This window comes from Symphodus melops (assembly GCF_947650265.1).
Source record: "Symphodus melops genome assembly, chromosome: 7".
Classification (NCBI taxonomy): Eukaryota; Metazoa; Chordata; class Actinopteri; order Labriformes; family Labridae; genus Symphodus; species Symphodus melops.
In genome coordinates this window covers 18,470,333-18,486,815 of record NC_136697.1, presented here as the reverse complement: position 1 = coordinate 18,486,815, position 16,483 = coordinate 18,470,333, and the positions used below count along the sequence as shown (strand labels likewise).

The 16,483-nt window shown below is 39.4% G+C and overlaps 1 long non-coding RNA gene across 1 annotated transcript in view; it reads right to left on the bottom strand.

Annotated features, from left to right (window-relative positions):
• Positions 1-850: 850 nt before the first annotated feature.
• Positions 851-16,483, bottom strand: part of LOC306826715 — a 147,995-nt gene continuing 132,362 nt past the window's right edge. Inside the window, exon 3 of the long non-coding RNA XR_013779481.1 lies at positions 851-865. This is a non-coding gene — a long non-coding RNA (uncharacterized lncRNA). The remainder of the gene's footprint in view (positions 866-16,483) is intronic.

Genomic DNA, 16,483 nt, shown 5'->3' with positions numbered 1-16,483 from the left:
AGGACCTTTTTTTTTTTTTTTGCCTAAATCAACTACTTATGATGCTGGCCACCTCTGGTAAAATGGCCTATAACCTCAGTTAAACAGATCATGTGATATACACCTTTAATATAATGGCCTATGTCATGTTTTATTTTGCCCAAGTCAAAAGACAATGTGACTTCTGCAAAATAAAACAGCCTAAGTCACAGACACGTTAAAAAAGTCATTTATTTTTCTCAAATTACATAATTAACAAACATTGTTATTAGTGTGTCAATAGTGATCTGTTTTCTTTACCTTGTCTAGTAAAATAATTTTAAAATATCATATATTCAACATCTGGCTCAGTTTTTTGTGTTTCCTGAAAAATTTGAACAAATGACTATGCCGATTATTTTAACAAGGTGACGAAATGTAACCTTTTGGTATTAGCTTTTCATTTGTCCTGTCAAAAGAAAAACAGCATAGTTTTTTTCTGTTGTAATTGATGTGAAAGACTCGTGCATGTCACTTATTGCAAGTCAACAGAGAAAAGAAGCCAAACACAAAGAGGCTGCAGCCACGATACTCTGAGTATGTTGGTATTAGATTTTTTTCTTTTTCTTTTTTTTTGCAATTAATTTGAAAGACAACCCCCCCCCAAAAAACAACACAAATTTTGATCACAAAAAAGGACCACAGTTATGATGCAGCCCACTGCAAAACCCACTTATATTTCTGACAATGCTGTCTGGGTCATCTTCAAGACACAAGGAAGGTGAAGGCGACATGATTATCTGTCTGATGACTTAAACAGTGATCTGGCTCTGCAGTTGGGGGGGAGCCCATACTCAATCACTATTAACCACCTGACCCCAACTCCATCCTTCATCCTCTCACTCTCCTGCCCTTGTAGCAGGCTGCGTGATATTCTCAGCAGGAGCACCGCTGTTCTATTCACAGATCTTTCTTCCTCCATAATTACAACCCATCCACATGACACACATAGTATGGTTTGTTATAATTGCAATGATAATCATTTCAAAATTCAGCCACGATTATGTGTGTGTGTGTGTGTGTGTGTGGGTGGGGTGGGGTGGGGGGGGTTTAAGTGTGACACGCTGCAGTAGCCTGATGAGGCTCGGACTGTGATATCCGGGTGGAGTACGGCGGCCAGTTGTGGATGGAAAGGCCTGTGTTTCATCTCGCAGACAGAGAGAATAAGAGTGAGAGAGAAGTTACAAATTAGAGTGAGAGAGGCCAGCGAGGTGAAGGAGCACAGCTGACAGGAGCTTCCTCTGGGTCCGGTTGCCTGTTTTCCAAAGGAAGTGCAGGAGGCCTAATCTGTGGCCCCAAGAGGAGGGGGGACCTGATGGCCCCCGCTTATTGTCCATTTTATCATCTTTTGCTTTTGATGGACTTTTCTCTGTAGGGATAGGGACTTATCATGACAAAGGGCCTGCTTTGAGTTACATTTAGGGAGGCTGGTATGTGTTGTTGGAAAGGATTTCTGTGAAAGTCATAGAAATTATTTTTTCATAAACAAAAGAAAATACTCCATATGAAATCAAATATATATCTCTGTCCACTTACTTTAGAGGACATCAATTCAATATTTAGTTGATTTGCCAGATTCACGTCAAGATTAGTGATGTAATCATCCCCAGAAACTACAACTCTCCTCCCCTTCTTGTGTGGGATCTAAGAGGAAAAGTCAATCAGGGAAAACGCTGTTGCCTGTGGGGTCAGGAAGTCAATGCAACCACTAGAGCAACAGTTTGTCAGGCTGTCACTTCATAATGACCACCTGAGGAAGTCACATACCACCCCATGCATGCACAGACAATAACCTACCAGATTTGCATCATAAAAGGCACAAAAGGAAAAGCAAGGTTAATCTGCAGTCCCGTCGTTTTATACGTATAATGAGATTTTTTTTTTACCAGGTCTGCTGTCAAATCAACCAGAAAAACACATGAAAGCCATGACAACAAATCCCTTACATCCTTCCACACCACCTAGTCTTAATGCTATTTTGGAGCCTCTATATTCCCTCCCCCCTTTGTTTCTGCTGATTAGGGGGTCTACTGAAGGGAGTGGGCTCTGCATCATGGATGTCCGATGGCTGGGACCCTTCCTTTGAGTGTTGCCAAGACACTCAGGTGTTTGTAAGGACACACACATTCACAATCATACACATTTCCTTCTTCTAGCATCCCACCACCTGCAACTGTAATCCTCTTCTGCTGCTGGAGCTATTATTGTCATCATCATTGCCTTTATAACTGTAATGACTAACATTAACCTAACCACCATCTGTTGGTTGATGTCACCACAGCAGCATTGATTTGGCTCGGTCTTAACTCCATTTCTTGTTTCGCTTAGAAATGTTGGATGATTTAAAATGAAAAGATGTTGTGTTTCTTTTTTTCCCTTTCTGATATGCAGTCCAATACCTGAATTTACAAATTGACCCACATCAACCAATGAAAGACTTTTAATTACCCGTTAATATTGTACTTGTATGGGTGTGATACTTTCCTGTTTAAAGAAGAACAAGAGGGCATTATTAATGCATCCTAATGACTCATTATGGAGACCACTTGTGTGAGATCAGGGATGTTGGAGAAAGGTTTATTTTAACCTTCAATATGCTTTAGTCATTCTATTTACCTGTTTAAATTACTGGTACAAGGCCCATTCAATTTGTCTTTAGTTAAATACCTTAAGTGCAACGAACAAAAGAAGAATGCTTATCGAAAAGATCAAATGTGCTTATAAACAAGCCACGCTAGATAAAGATCTGTACTCTGTGGGATAGGCCTGACTCTGTTTTTGTCTGATGACGCTTAAATGAAACCGATTTTTAACATGAAACTCCTTTATTGTAGCTGTAAAGCGAAACATTAACTAACGAAACATTCTCTGCTAGCTCCGAACTCGTATTGTTTGCTAACGTTGAATAATAAATGACCAGGAATCCTCTTTTCTTTGGGGCTCTAAAACAGTAGTAATCATTTGCAGCCATGGCAGCAGTACAGCCTCGCTTTCTGTGTAGGTTCTATCCAGTAAAAGGGGTTGTTTACGAGCCAAATCCGTGCAGGTAATGGCTTACTCAACCCAAACTTGCATTTTAGGCAGTACCAGAGGCACTTCTGGTCCTGTTATTTGAACAACTCCTATAAAAATGCAACTTCCAACTGGAGTTACAACACTGAAAGCAACTACTTAGGCAAGTGCACATATTTTTTAGTATGCTGACATACAACAGAGTGCTATGTCTGCCCACTTGACATAATTTAAAGTCTTTCTCTTCCCAAAGTACGGGTCATCCACAGTTCAGAGCTTTTCCATTCCTGCGGGTACTGCAGATGTTGCTGTAATCATCGTTATCAACTCAGGAGGGGCTCGGCCCACCCAATTTCACCAGGTTTGTGAATGGGTCCAAGCAGGACTTCATGACAACTATATTAGCCTGCGCAGTAAACATTGGCCATCTAATACTCTACTCGTGTCTACCTCCCAGGGTGAGGACAAGGGTTGAACTTCAGGGGGGAAACTTGCTGTCACTACCTGATTGTTAGACTGTAAAAAATGAGGATTTTTCTTGGCAGTTTAGAATAAATTACTGCTATTTCTGCTGTTTGCAGTTGATTACTGTGTCACATTCAAAAACATAACAGTATACCTGAAACAGATGGCAACAAGAAAAGAAAGGTTTCAGGCAAGAACAACAGCAAAAAGATGCAAATATAAAGCTATCAGGCTTTATTGGAAGAGTGGATTGATTTTCCTTTGTCATCATGTCCTTGACTTCTTGTCATTTCAAAATGGACTGTAGATTAGAAAAGCAATCATCATGTCAATAACTTTGATAGAGGATCATCATCTGATTGGAAACTATGAAATGATCAGGACGAGGCAGACATAGAAAGAGTTTATTCCACTGAAAACTGTGTAAGTGTATGCTTAACCCAGCATGTTTTGGATTTCTCTACTCAATGAAACCGTTTATGAGGCTTAATACAAGATAAATACATAATGAAAATAGTTCAGAGGGTGTTGTGTTTGTCTATGTTTTTAACATACCAAACATATACGGTGGGAAAGGTTACCAAACAGTTTCAACCTTGGTCATTTATCTTCATCAGACGATGCAAACGTCTGCATGTCTGGTTTATCTACAGTACTAGCATTCCCAACAAAAGGGTACGACATTAATTATCTATTCAGGTTTGTCAGGTGACTGCTTGCGAATAAAAAGGAAAAAAAAAAAAAAACTTTTAAGAACTGGAACCCAAAATAGCTGGTTTCTGCAGAGTATACCAGTTATTTTGCCATATTCTTCAGGCAAACTTTCTCTGTTATTCAATATATTGGGTCCCTTTCTCTTGTTAAATTTGTAGCATAGGCCAACAGTTTAAAAAAGTGAGGACGAGGGATTCTTCTTAACCACACATGGGACTAATGCTAGGATTCTGATGTTTTTGGACTAACTTATACCATGGTATATTATCAGTTGGTCACGCACATTTTTTATTTTTCTATTTCACCAGGAAGTCCCATTGAGATTGAAAATGTATTTTACAAGAGACCTGAACTATGTAGCAGAAAAACACAATTGGCCAAACTTGGAGACAACCTACAGGTTGAGTTATTGGCTTCAAATTAAACCGGATGGAAACCTACAAACTCTTATCGACACAGATTTTTCAACCAACTCACAGAGCTTAACACATGTTAGTCAATTTTTTTGTGTACACATTAGCTTTAGTTATGCTAGCAAACTACGGCTGATAAAATCAGCTTGAGACAGACACCAAAGGGCAAATGGTCCACGTTACAAGCTTTGTTTTTCAATCCTTTCAAAGAACACCTTCAAAGCCCTGCACAATCTCCTCCACAACTGTCTCCCTCTTTCTCTCCCCAGTCTATCTCTGTATCTCATGCATACACATTCCTGCCAGCAATGTCAGGCCTTTTCTCACTCTCCAGAGCTATGCATCAGGCAGAATAGAGCACTGACCTCAGCCATTTTCAAAAGGAGCCTCTAATCCAGCCCTCTTAACTCAATTACAGAGTGTCAGAGGGATCACAAAGACTTTCTCACCTGTCATCTATCACAACGAAGAGACAGAACGAAGAGACACAACTCTGAGCCATGGATTCCTGCCTGAGATGAACAACAGAAGGAGACAGCAGAAAGTGACAATTAAGAGAGCCTTTTAGATTTTTTGCTTTTTAGTGGTTAGGACAGAATATTGAAATGTTTATATATCGTAGTTCTGACTTGTGTCATATAATTATCCAATCGCTACCCCACATTAATTTAATTTTAATTCCAAATTTTCAAAACACAATAAACAAAGTTCCCTGGCAATTTCAGTCCCCATTTCACCACTTTGGGATTCCTCACAGAAGGACATACAGTGTGACATGAAAAAGGGTAACATGTAATTAGTTGATTTGTAAAAGAAGAAGTTGACAGATGGATGTTGTCAGCCAGCAGTGAAAAGAGGCGAGGAGATGAAAAGAAGTGGAACAGATACCAAAGGACAACAAAACGATTGATATGAAAAGGAACTATAACCTTGCATGTGAACCTTTTAGTTCTATTCTTCACTTATTCAGAAATGATGATCCATCATTATATGATTTTCTTGCAAAATATCATTTATCACACAATTGCTGTGTGTTGTTTTTATGGTGTAGTCCTAATATCCTAATAGTTCTCTGTCGACCTGAAGTAGAGAAACAAGCCCTTTGAGGCAGTTGTGTTGCTATTTCAAGCCAGTTAACTCTCTCTCCCTCTCCCATCCTTTCACTAGCTCTCTGGCCTGCCATGTTGTGTGAAGGCAGGAAGCAGCGGGATCCACCGGTGGCTCATTAAAAGCCATTAGGGAGCAGCGCACAGACAGGATACGGGCAGTGAATAGAGGAAAGCAGGGCAGGGCTGAGGACACGGTTACTCTCTCAACCCTCCCTCCCTCCCACCTCCTCTCACCTCCACCACCATACACACACACACACACTCACACACTGTTATCTTCTCCACACAGCACTTCCTATGGCCCCACACATATTCCAACAAGCCCCTGCTCTTAGCTCTGCCAACTCATGTCTCACACCCATCTGACCTGAATCAGTGACGGCAATAACATGTTCTTCACCCCAATGTTTTCGCTATCTCTCTGTCTGAAATCTTATCTCCTGTTGCTGCCTTTGTTTGTACATCTCTTTGACCTTTTCTCACCTCGGGCTCTCCGTCTCGTTTGATAGTTGCCATCTTTTTGGCACAATGCATATAGTGATGGACCGGAAAAACATTAATAAAAGCACAGCAAGCTGCCAGGCTTACTGTCTGGGGCCCCTGGGTCACAGAGTAAATAACAAAAAAAAAAAAAAAAAAAGGTCTGCCAGGTTGGGATTGTTGCCCTGGGGCGTCAAACAGAAGCTCCACCTGAATGTGACCTGCAGCCTGGGAGGATAGAGACAGCAAGCCATTATCAGCAGCACTTAATGGGAGGAATAAATAAATCAGGGAAATGTGTGATGCGTCAGTTATTTTTGGTAGTTTTTTTGTAATCATTTGCAGCAAGAAATAAGACATCTTTGCACTCCCAACTATCATCTTTGAGCATCTGATATCTTGTGTCAGTCTTTTATCGCCCAACCAACATTCAGTCAAAGCAATGAAAAAAGTGACTGCCAATCAAATTGGCTCAAACCTCAATTTATCACGTGTGTTGCTTCCCTTTGATATGTTAGCGCTTCACTGAGCAGAGGAGGTCTATTGTGCAACTTTAGGCAACATGTGTTGAGGAAACTTTAAACCTCCACTTCGTAGTACTGCATTACCTAGAAGAAACATTTGAGATTAAAGCACGAGACATCTTGAACCCAGCAGTTATGATAGGAAAAGAAAATTGCAAAATGATAATTTCTGTTTTCACTGAGGTAGATGTAGTCAATGTGTTGATTAAGTTGTTTCTTTGGGGAAGAAAGAGTACTCGAAATCAAATCCAATATAGTGAGTTTTAAATAATGTTGAGGGCAACTTTTATTTGAATTCTGATTAATTAAGTCAAAAAATACACACTATAAAAGAACAAGAGTGAAGATATAAAACCAAGGAAGGAGCTGCTCCTACTAAGATTCCGACCACACCTCTAAGGTTCTTTAAACATTTCCTCAATATTCTTTTTGATATCATTGTGCACTCCTCACATTATTGCACCCATCCATGCAGATTTTTCTTTCCAGCATGAACTAATGCATCAGATTGTGTTTCCTCTCTTTCATCACTCACTAGTTTATGTAAGTCTGTTTCAAAGCATATAAAGTGATCTCCGTCACAATCAAGATGTTGCAGTTGCTTCAGTGCAATCACTGAATGTGTCTTAAATGAATCGCCACAGGAGAACATGTGGAATACCGGTAATCACAAAGTTGCTTACATAATGAAACACCCTCTATTGTCTTCACACATTCAGATCTTTCTTTTGTTAAACACATTACTGCATTGACTCGCCGCACCGCAGAGCACAACTCTGACTTCCAGTAATTACAATCTCAAAGTCACTTGACACCTCTGACCTGTGAGTATTTGGAGGCTCCTCTGTCAGAACGGACTCTCTCTGGGTGGAATGGCTGGGTTGTCCCTGCCAAAGAAAAAAATAAATATAGCAGCGTCATTATCTGCAGCAGTTAACCAGGATCATTTTTCTCCTCTGCTTGCACGTGCTGATTCCAGCTGTTGCCATAGCAAGTAATCCTGTTTTCCCAAGTAAGCTGCTCGATGACAGAGGTTCAACATTTGAGATTTTGCTGGATTAATGAAAATCAAATGGAGGACAATCAAAGTGTTTAGAATTGACACACTTTGAAAGCCTTTGTGGATGTTTAGTGCTGATTGTAAATACACAGAACGTAAAAGTTGATCTTGTGGTTATGGCATACTCTGAAGCAGTTAGGTTTTTACCTAACTACTCTGAAGCAGTTAGGTAAAAATTACATACACAATGTTCATAGATCTAAAGTTTAAATGATTCTTATGAAATCTCAATCGTTACATTCAATTTCGTTGTGAATCAAATCTGACTTGTACATCTGTTTGAAGGTTCTCTTATTAGTTCAGGGTTTAAGTTTTTATACATAATGAGAGAATCTGACAAACTGCTACCAGGTTATGTTATGCCTCTCCATTGATCAGCAGTTTAAAAAAATAATGAACAAGAATATCTGGAAGGACACTGCTATATTCAGCAGTTAATGTTAGTCACCAAGACTGTCACTCATCTGTTACTGCAGGGTCGCCATGCTGGCCAATACTGTCTCAACCTTACTTTCATTCAACCCAATGACAGACTAAAAGCTCGAGCTCTGCGATAACTACTTCATGATTCATGCATGGAGAGACAATAAAGAAACCATCCCGAGAAAATGTCTCACCACAGATACCACAACCATCTCAATATGTGATAAGTTTGTCTGCTGTCATTGTCTCATTTCCTGTTCTTAAAATAAGACTCCATCTTTCCTTTTATCCACTTCTCATAGCAACCGCTTGCAAACGGCTGGGCGGGAATACTCATTCCAAAGCTATTTGTCAAATGACTAAATCAATGCAATATGTTGCCTCTTTGGTCTGTTCTCAATGTTTAGTGGTCTGGGAAATGTTGTCACATGCTCAGACAACATTCCTGGCTACTACTGTATCAGCCGTCACTGTTACAAACACTTACAGTCGTGCACACAGTCCTTTATTGATGTGCAGCAAGGCCAGTTTTATGTAATATTCTGCCTCTTCATCTTCCGTGCCGATGATGGCCTGACTGCCTCCAGGGGAAAACTGCAATCTGTTTGTGGTTTGCAGCTGGATGCAGGTGATGAAGCTCTGCTTGTAGGCTGGGAGACAGCTGTGTGAGTGCGGCGGGAGTACAAATGAGGCCAACAGGCTGTCTTTCAAAAGCCTGGAAGGAAAGAGAAGTGTTTTTTAAAGCTTAAGAAAGAGAAAGGGTGCTGATGAAGAAGAGATAATCAGATATTGTTTACAATCTGCACAATCTCAGCAGCATTTTAAGTAAATCCTGAAAGTGAGAGTACATATTGCCAGAGGGTCGACATTTAAGCAAAACAAACTGTAGATTGCCCGTAACATGTTTCCTGAGATGCTTTGATTTGGTCGGTTAATTTGGAAGGAAACCCATTTGCTAATTGATTGGTGCATATTTTGAAACAAAGCTGCTGATTGGTTTACTTATGGCCTGATTACTATTTATGTTTAATGTTTCAACTGCTTCCTGTTGAGCTGTAAAGTCATGCAAAACAGACGATTCGCTCTCCAAACAGTCATTCATGAAGATTCTGTCAGGATCAAAGCAATTTCTACTGCTGCCCTCTAGAGAGTCAGTCAAATCAGTAATGTCAAGATCCTAATTTATTTGTTTTCTGTATTATTTAAAATCAAAGAAAGACACTCCTGTTAAAAAAAACACCATATTCCAGTTTAATCAAACCTTCAAATGTTTCAGAAATGGGTTGTAATGGAAGTAAAGTCCTTTTTACATGATTCTGAGCATTACTCAGCATATTCTGCATGTCTGATTCTGAAGCAGTACCTCTGCAGACAGACAGGTGGAAGCAGAGAGCCATGACGCCTCAGCAGCAGCTGATGCCCTGCAGGGTCCAACACAATTAAAATGTCTTTTTATTCAATGCCAGCTCCATCTTTGTGTCACTCCTCGGGACGTCCTGATTTCAGATGGTAACACAGCCACTCTAGCGACAACAGCAATGACACTTAACGAACAAAAAGAAAAAACAAAACTAGAAAAGGATGAAGAAGAAGAGCTGGGACAAAGGCCCGGGAGAACATGGTAAGCGATTAGATCATGGTTAATGTTATTTCTGCTGGAAAAAAACAAAAAAAACCCCTCTTCTGTACTTTGTTTGAAAAAGTCATAGAAATGTGGATAAACGTGTTTGACCTTCCATGAAAAGATGACAACAACTTTGAGAAAGAAAAGAATGATTCAGAAAAATCCAACCATCCTTTTCTCTCTCTCTCTGTCTCGCCCACTCTGGGGACATGGTGAATGTTTTGTCAGGATCTTTTCCTGGTGTCAGCATTTTGGCACAGGGGAGTGATTTAAGGGGGCATGACTTGCCCCCACGCCTGACTGTTTCAGTCTGCCCTCAGAGTGTGTGCAAACAAATAAAGCCTTTTTAATTAGCGGCAGGGCAGAGATTGACAGTTTATGGTGTTAGAGATAGCACAGTTACCAGGTATTACTCTAAATATTTGGTGCGTTGCAACGTTGAGACAATTAGTGTGTGATCTCTGGAGGCTCGTTAGTGGGTAGAACAACTTACAATTCATATAGTTTTTAATGTGAGGATGCAACTTGAGAAAATCTGCACAAATAACTTCATTATTATATTTGATCTTTTTGCTATTAGGTTTGGTTGAGGGATTTCACTGAAAAGACAAGTTTCATTTGGATTTTTTTTTCCTATAAAAATGCATCATAATGCCCACCCACACAATGACACCTTAAAACAATGTTGATGTTGACCTTAGGGTGATAAAGGTCAACCTAAATCACTAAGCTACAACTGGAGTGGAACGGAGCTCAACGGAGGAGTCTAATGTCTGTGTTATTGAGCTGTTCAAACTACTCACTTGAAAGGAAAAATATGTCTGTAATTTGAAGTTAAGTCAACAATTCTCTAAATTCAAATATACTGTAGCATTTATTTTAATCTTACCATCAATAATTAAGTAAATAAATTAAAAAAAAAAGATTACAAATGAAATAATATATGTGGATAAAAGTTTCGGCAAAAAAAAAATGTAATCTACATCATAAAAACAATATAAACTTGAAAATAAATGAATATTTTAACTTGATGTCCACATAGAAATCAAAGTCCATCACTTTGATCCACAAATGAAAGCTTTTGATGTTAAATCTGCTCACAATAATTGTTTGTCATTGACTCAGTGTAATCCCTGGGTAATGCATATCTCCACAGAGGTTTAGTACGCTGACGGTTTTTGGCTCGGCATCAGAGACGAGCCGGGGCAGATGAAGAATAGAAATTCCACGACATGAGCTGTTAGATATCACATTTCACCTCTGTGGAAATCCTACAAACCTCCCCATGAACAACACATTACTCTCTCCATCTATTACAGTATTTCAGATCCAAATGTTACCCCATTTGTTGTTGTAAATATATGGCAGCCATCATCCTTTGTGTTGTGTCAATGGAAAAGAAACAGCAAGCTACTTCAAGATCTTTCTTTATGCTTAATATTTAATTTAGCATTGGTAGTGTCACATTTTTAGACTGATTTAACCTTTTTAAAAGAGGGCAGGATAGCAAATACTGATATAGAAAAATAATATGCTGGTTAATGTATAGATCAGCTTCCTAAAACAACACAGTTCTTCATTGTACCCTTATCATGACCCTAGATTTTTTTTTGCTCTGGGCCGTGAATGTCATCATTTACACCGTGCCTGTGTGAGGGCATATCTGACGCTGATGGGGCCTGTGTTTATTTAATTCCGACTAAATGACGGGGTTCAAACCTACAGCTTCCTCTGCTCTTAAAATGTAATTATAGAGGGATTCTTTTCCTGCTAAGGCGTTTGACATCTATGTTGAACTTTTTCTCTCTTCATTGTACATTGATTCATAGCTCAACCTATAGTTCAACCTAATATTTAATATTGTGTCTTCTTGAATTGTGGGCTATTTGTCCGCCTTTCTTTCTATAATTTAAATGTGTTTTTTGTCCACATATATTTCACAAATATGTTTCCACAAAATATGTTGATCCTGTGGATATATTTGGACAAAAATCATCTTTAAGGTAAGCAAGCAAAGAGGAAATAACAAATTAAACGTTTAAGATTTCCCAGCACGTATTGTAATTTGTGACCTCACAGAAACCGTGCGTATTTTTGAAAATGAACAGGATGGACTGTACTGTAGGTGTGATCAATCAGTGATGGAAAATTGCGGTGACATACTGTAGCTATAGGGAAGGTTTTTTGTACAAAAGTAACAGACTCTGATAAATATATAAAACATGTCAAAGACACAACTGCAGTTACATCGGTGTTGGCATTAAATGATTTCTTTTTTTTGTATGATAGAATAATCATTACTTTTCAAATATATCTAAGAGGACTAGCCCATCAAACATATTTATTATTTATTTACTGATTATTTACCTTTCAAAAAAACTGTATTTTTCTCCTTTTTCAATTGTTTTGTTTTTTTTCTTTCACAGTATCAACATTTGAAGGATTCTGTTTCGAACATGTCAAACAAGAACACCTCACCATGAAAGTGGGACCTGTGTGTGTGTGTGTGTGTGTGTGTGTGTGTGTGTGTGTGTGTGTGTGTGTGTGTGTATAATAGAGACTTGCAGTCTACTCTGCGGGTTCACGCTGTTGGTGTTTCATTGATCTCTGATGATCTCTCAGCTCGCTGCAGCACGAGGCGGAGGACGGTGGTGAGTGTGTTTAACAGGACTTTAGGAGCAACAGTCGATTATGAAAAACATATTTACACACAATTTAATGACCTTTAATTTTTAAATGTTATCATTGAGCACTGTTGCTTAAGCAGCTGAAATAAAGAATCGAGAAATTCTCATTGTAAAGCAAAATTGAATAGGAAAAGCTGCTTGAAGTGAAGCAAAACAAAACATGCATTTATTTTAATCAGTAAGAAAAATATCATTGATTACATGATGACAAAGTCAAATTTCCCCCCAAATCATTCACAAAAAAAGACAAGCAAACAAACATTCATAGACTATATATTCCAACTTTAATTCCCTGGGTATACAAAAGGTCATTTAAATGCTTTTGATGTGATATTTTAATTTTTTTCTATCAAATACAAATATCTGAAGAGGTTTTCCTCGAATGAAGTCTGACATATGTGGTATTGCTGAAAATCTGGGATTTATTCAAAGGTTTATACAGCATTTGGAAATTTAAATGTGTTTTGTTCTGTGTTTGGAGTGGACTATAACTTTATAATGGATGGGATTTAAAAGATGTGTCACACATTTTGAAATATGTACTCGTTCTGATTCATTCCAAGTAAACAATAAACATTGGTTTTCAATCGAAAGATGTTAGTGAACAAACTAAGAGAAGACTCTTTAGAAACCAGAAGTCATCCATCTCTCAGCCAGTGGAGGTTTGTGATATTTCTGCTTTCAGTGAGTTTATTTAGTCTGCTGTTCATCCTCAAAGTTTCCTCACTGGTTCTGTGATGCATGGCTGAGAAAGTAAAACACAGAAAGTCCAGGGAAAAAAAAAAAAAAATCACATTCAATTAATTCTTTTGTGCAGTTATTCAATTTTCAGCAAAGTCATACAATAACACTGTAATATGATAGCAACAATGAATAATTTACGAAACAAATCACACACACAGATTGATAATGATAATAAATTCAGAGACTATTTGATATATGTATAATTTCAAAAAACATTTGTTGCTGCGAATATGTTCCTAAAAAGGATTTGAAGACCTAAACAACCTTGTGTAGTTAGGAGAATCCTTTCATAATACTTTCTATACAGTATATTAAACACTGATATATATTAGTCATCGTATAATGCTGTATTATTTATTTTTTTTCCTTTAAATGCATTGTTCTACCTTTAACATTTTTTGTAAAATCAAGTATTTTCATTGTTTTAATTCCAAAAATGTCATTTTTCAGATAAATAAATAAATAGTTAACTGAGAGATTAAAGGGTGTCCTTGCATTTGCGTTTTACATTTATGCACATTTCCTTTGTGTGTGGATGTGCGTGTGCGTGTGTGTGTTTGTTTCCATATTTGTCAGTAAGAACAAGAGACACAGAGAGTGAAAGGTCGGGCTGGGAGTGTCGTCGAGGTTGAATTTATGAGTGTAATGAAGCATCTCTGACGCAGACAGACTAAACAAAGACTGTAGACACACACACACACACTCACACCCACATATACACACACACACACATGCACCCCCCCCCCCCCCCCCCCCCCCACACACACACACACACACACACTAGGATTTACATCTCCAAAGGTCTGTCCTCTTCCTGGCTGGAAAAGTCATGTGACCAACTAAAGGAATATATTTGTATATGTCGACTATAATTTAAGACACATTGTAATTGTATGTTAGAGTGTTGTTTATGATCCGAAAACGAACAGTTAGTTGATTAGCTTTGAAAATGTTCTGATCACTGTCCTTCAGATCTTGCTGTACCAAAGATTGTTGCTTAAAAAGCAGCCGTTTATAAATGAATCTTTTAAACTCAACATTTTCATTATTTCTATGCCTGATTTATTTGAATCTGCTTTTCAATTTGAATTTGTTTTCCACAATTTCTCTTCTTGGATTATAGAAATGACGTGATTTTTGAGGGTGTTGTTGTTCTATAAAACAATATTTGAAAGGGACATTGTGAACATGCACTTTGACTGATATGTCAGTTTAAGCTCTGATTAGGATCCTCCCTCCCTCCTGTACTTCTGTTTTGACTTGCATGCCAGTTCTGTGACTTGTAGTGGCGCTGCTTCAGCCCTGCAGTGGATTCTGATCATACCACGGAGGAGATGCCTTTGAAAGGACAGATGTTCCCTGGCTTCAAATCTTTGGAAATTCTTCCCCAAACCAATCCACTAGCCTCCTTCCATTGTATATTTGTCGTCACTCTAAAAATAGCTGGCCAGTAACTGACAGAACAATGTAACTGATGTGAAGCTGACTTGTGGGCCAGTAATCTCTGAACGCGAAAGGCGTCAGCTCTGAAGGAAGGTCGGTTGATTTAGTCATGGTAAATGGATTTGGGCGAGGGGACACCATGAACAAACCTATTTTTGTCCACATAAGGACTAGTCTAGATGTCTGGAAGGGCTCAGATGTCTTATGCAACAGCAGAGTGTAGACCTGGCAGATGAGGCGTGATGGGATCTGGCCAGTTCAGCCACATTATCCCAAAATATTCTGCCCACATTCACAGTGGAGTTGCACTTATTACATACTCTTCTTAAAATTTCACAACAATTTTCTCAGCTTAGAATCATCATTTTGGTGCTTGAGGACAACTTTTTGTGCCACATCTGAAATAATTTAATATCTTCGGAAAATGTTGGTGAAAAAGAAAACAGACATTTTCAAATCACAATCCTAGAAACTGCTTTTTCAGCATTTCTGATCATGTCTTTGCCCTCTCGCTGCGGCTTCAGGCATGAATGGCTGATTGTTCGAGGGCCCTTATGACAGCTCCCCTGGGGCCCATCAATTCACCAACGCTCCTGGAACATCAGGTCATGGCTAACCAGGCTGTGGGGCTGCAACCTGGCCATGCTGATTTTTTTTTTTGCCCTAGTTCGAGCTGCAAGACCTCCAGGGCGCACAGCTGGGTCCCTTAAAAAAGCCCCTGGCTGAATGTTTTAGAAACACTGCATCTCCTCTTACCATGCACTCTCCCTACTCGCCATCAACCAAGCACAGACATCAGATACTAGGCTTTTTACTCGATATCTTTATCTTAGCTCGCCAAAGCCCCTGGAAACCATATTAAGGACTATGTTTCTTACCAAAAGACATCTACATTTGGAGAATTTGTCCAACATTTCCATTATCCCCCCCCCCTCTCTCTTTCTCTTTCCATGTCTCTCCCCCTGTACGCTCACACACGTCTTAATTTTCTCTACTCCCCCACCAGAGCTGCTATCCTACTGGATCAGTTACAGCTGACCACCAGTCAGGTGGGTCTGCGGGACATTTCAGATGAAGGAGGGGCAGCCACCCTTCAGCCTATAGCTCCCACACTCAGTCCCAGGCCCTGCTGAGGCCTCTGTCACAGGCAGGGCAGAGAGACACCTGGCCAAACCACGGAAACACTTCCAGCTGCAGACTGCCTGATGCTCACCGCGGAGAGAAACCAGGCCAAAGGTGGAGGAGAAGGACTGCACCAACATGCACAGTTTTCTCAACTTCATGGTGTTTACTTTATTCTCTGAACTATGGGCATTTTAGAGAGGCAGGGACTGCTCCAAACGTCTTTACGTCCACAGTCAATTCCAGCAACTTTTATATTGTCCAAATGTTTACACTGCTTCACAATAAAGATCTTCTTTCCCCCTCAAAATGGAAAAGAAAGCAGACTGTTAAAGCGTGCTCCTCAAAGTGAAAGTGGGTGAAAAAAGACAGCAGACAGAACAACGGCTCCCTTTTCTCTGCGACCAGTCGACATGAAAGAGCACATTATGTGTGAGATTAGAGGCAATTACACTGGGAGTGCGCTTTAAGACCTTTGTTTGCCAACATGACAGGAGGGAGCAGGGCTGTAATTTGATGAGGGGGCAGCGGCGAGTGAGAAACTCTGCATGGCAAGCTCCCAGTGGAGAGAGGCAGAAGAAGTGAAGCCTTTGTAACGCTGACACTGCAGTCTGCAGAAATGTAGACATTTAGAGTAACATTTAT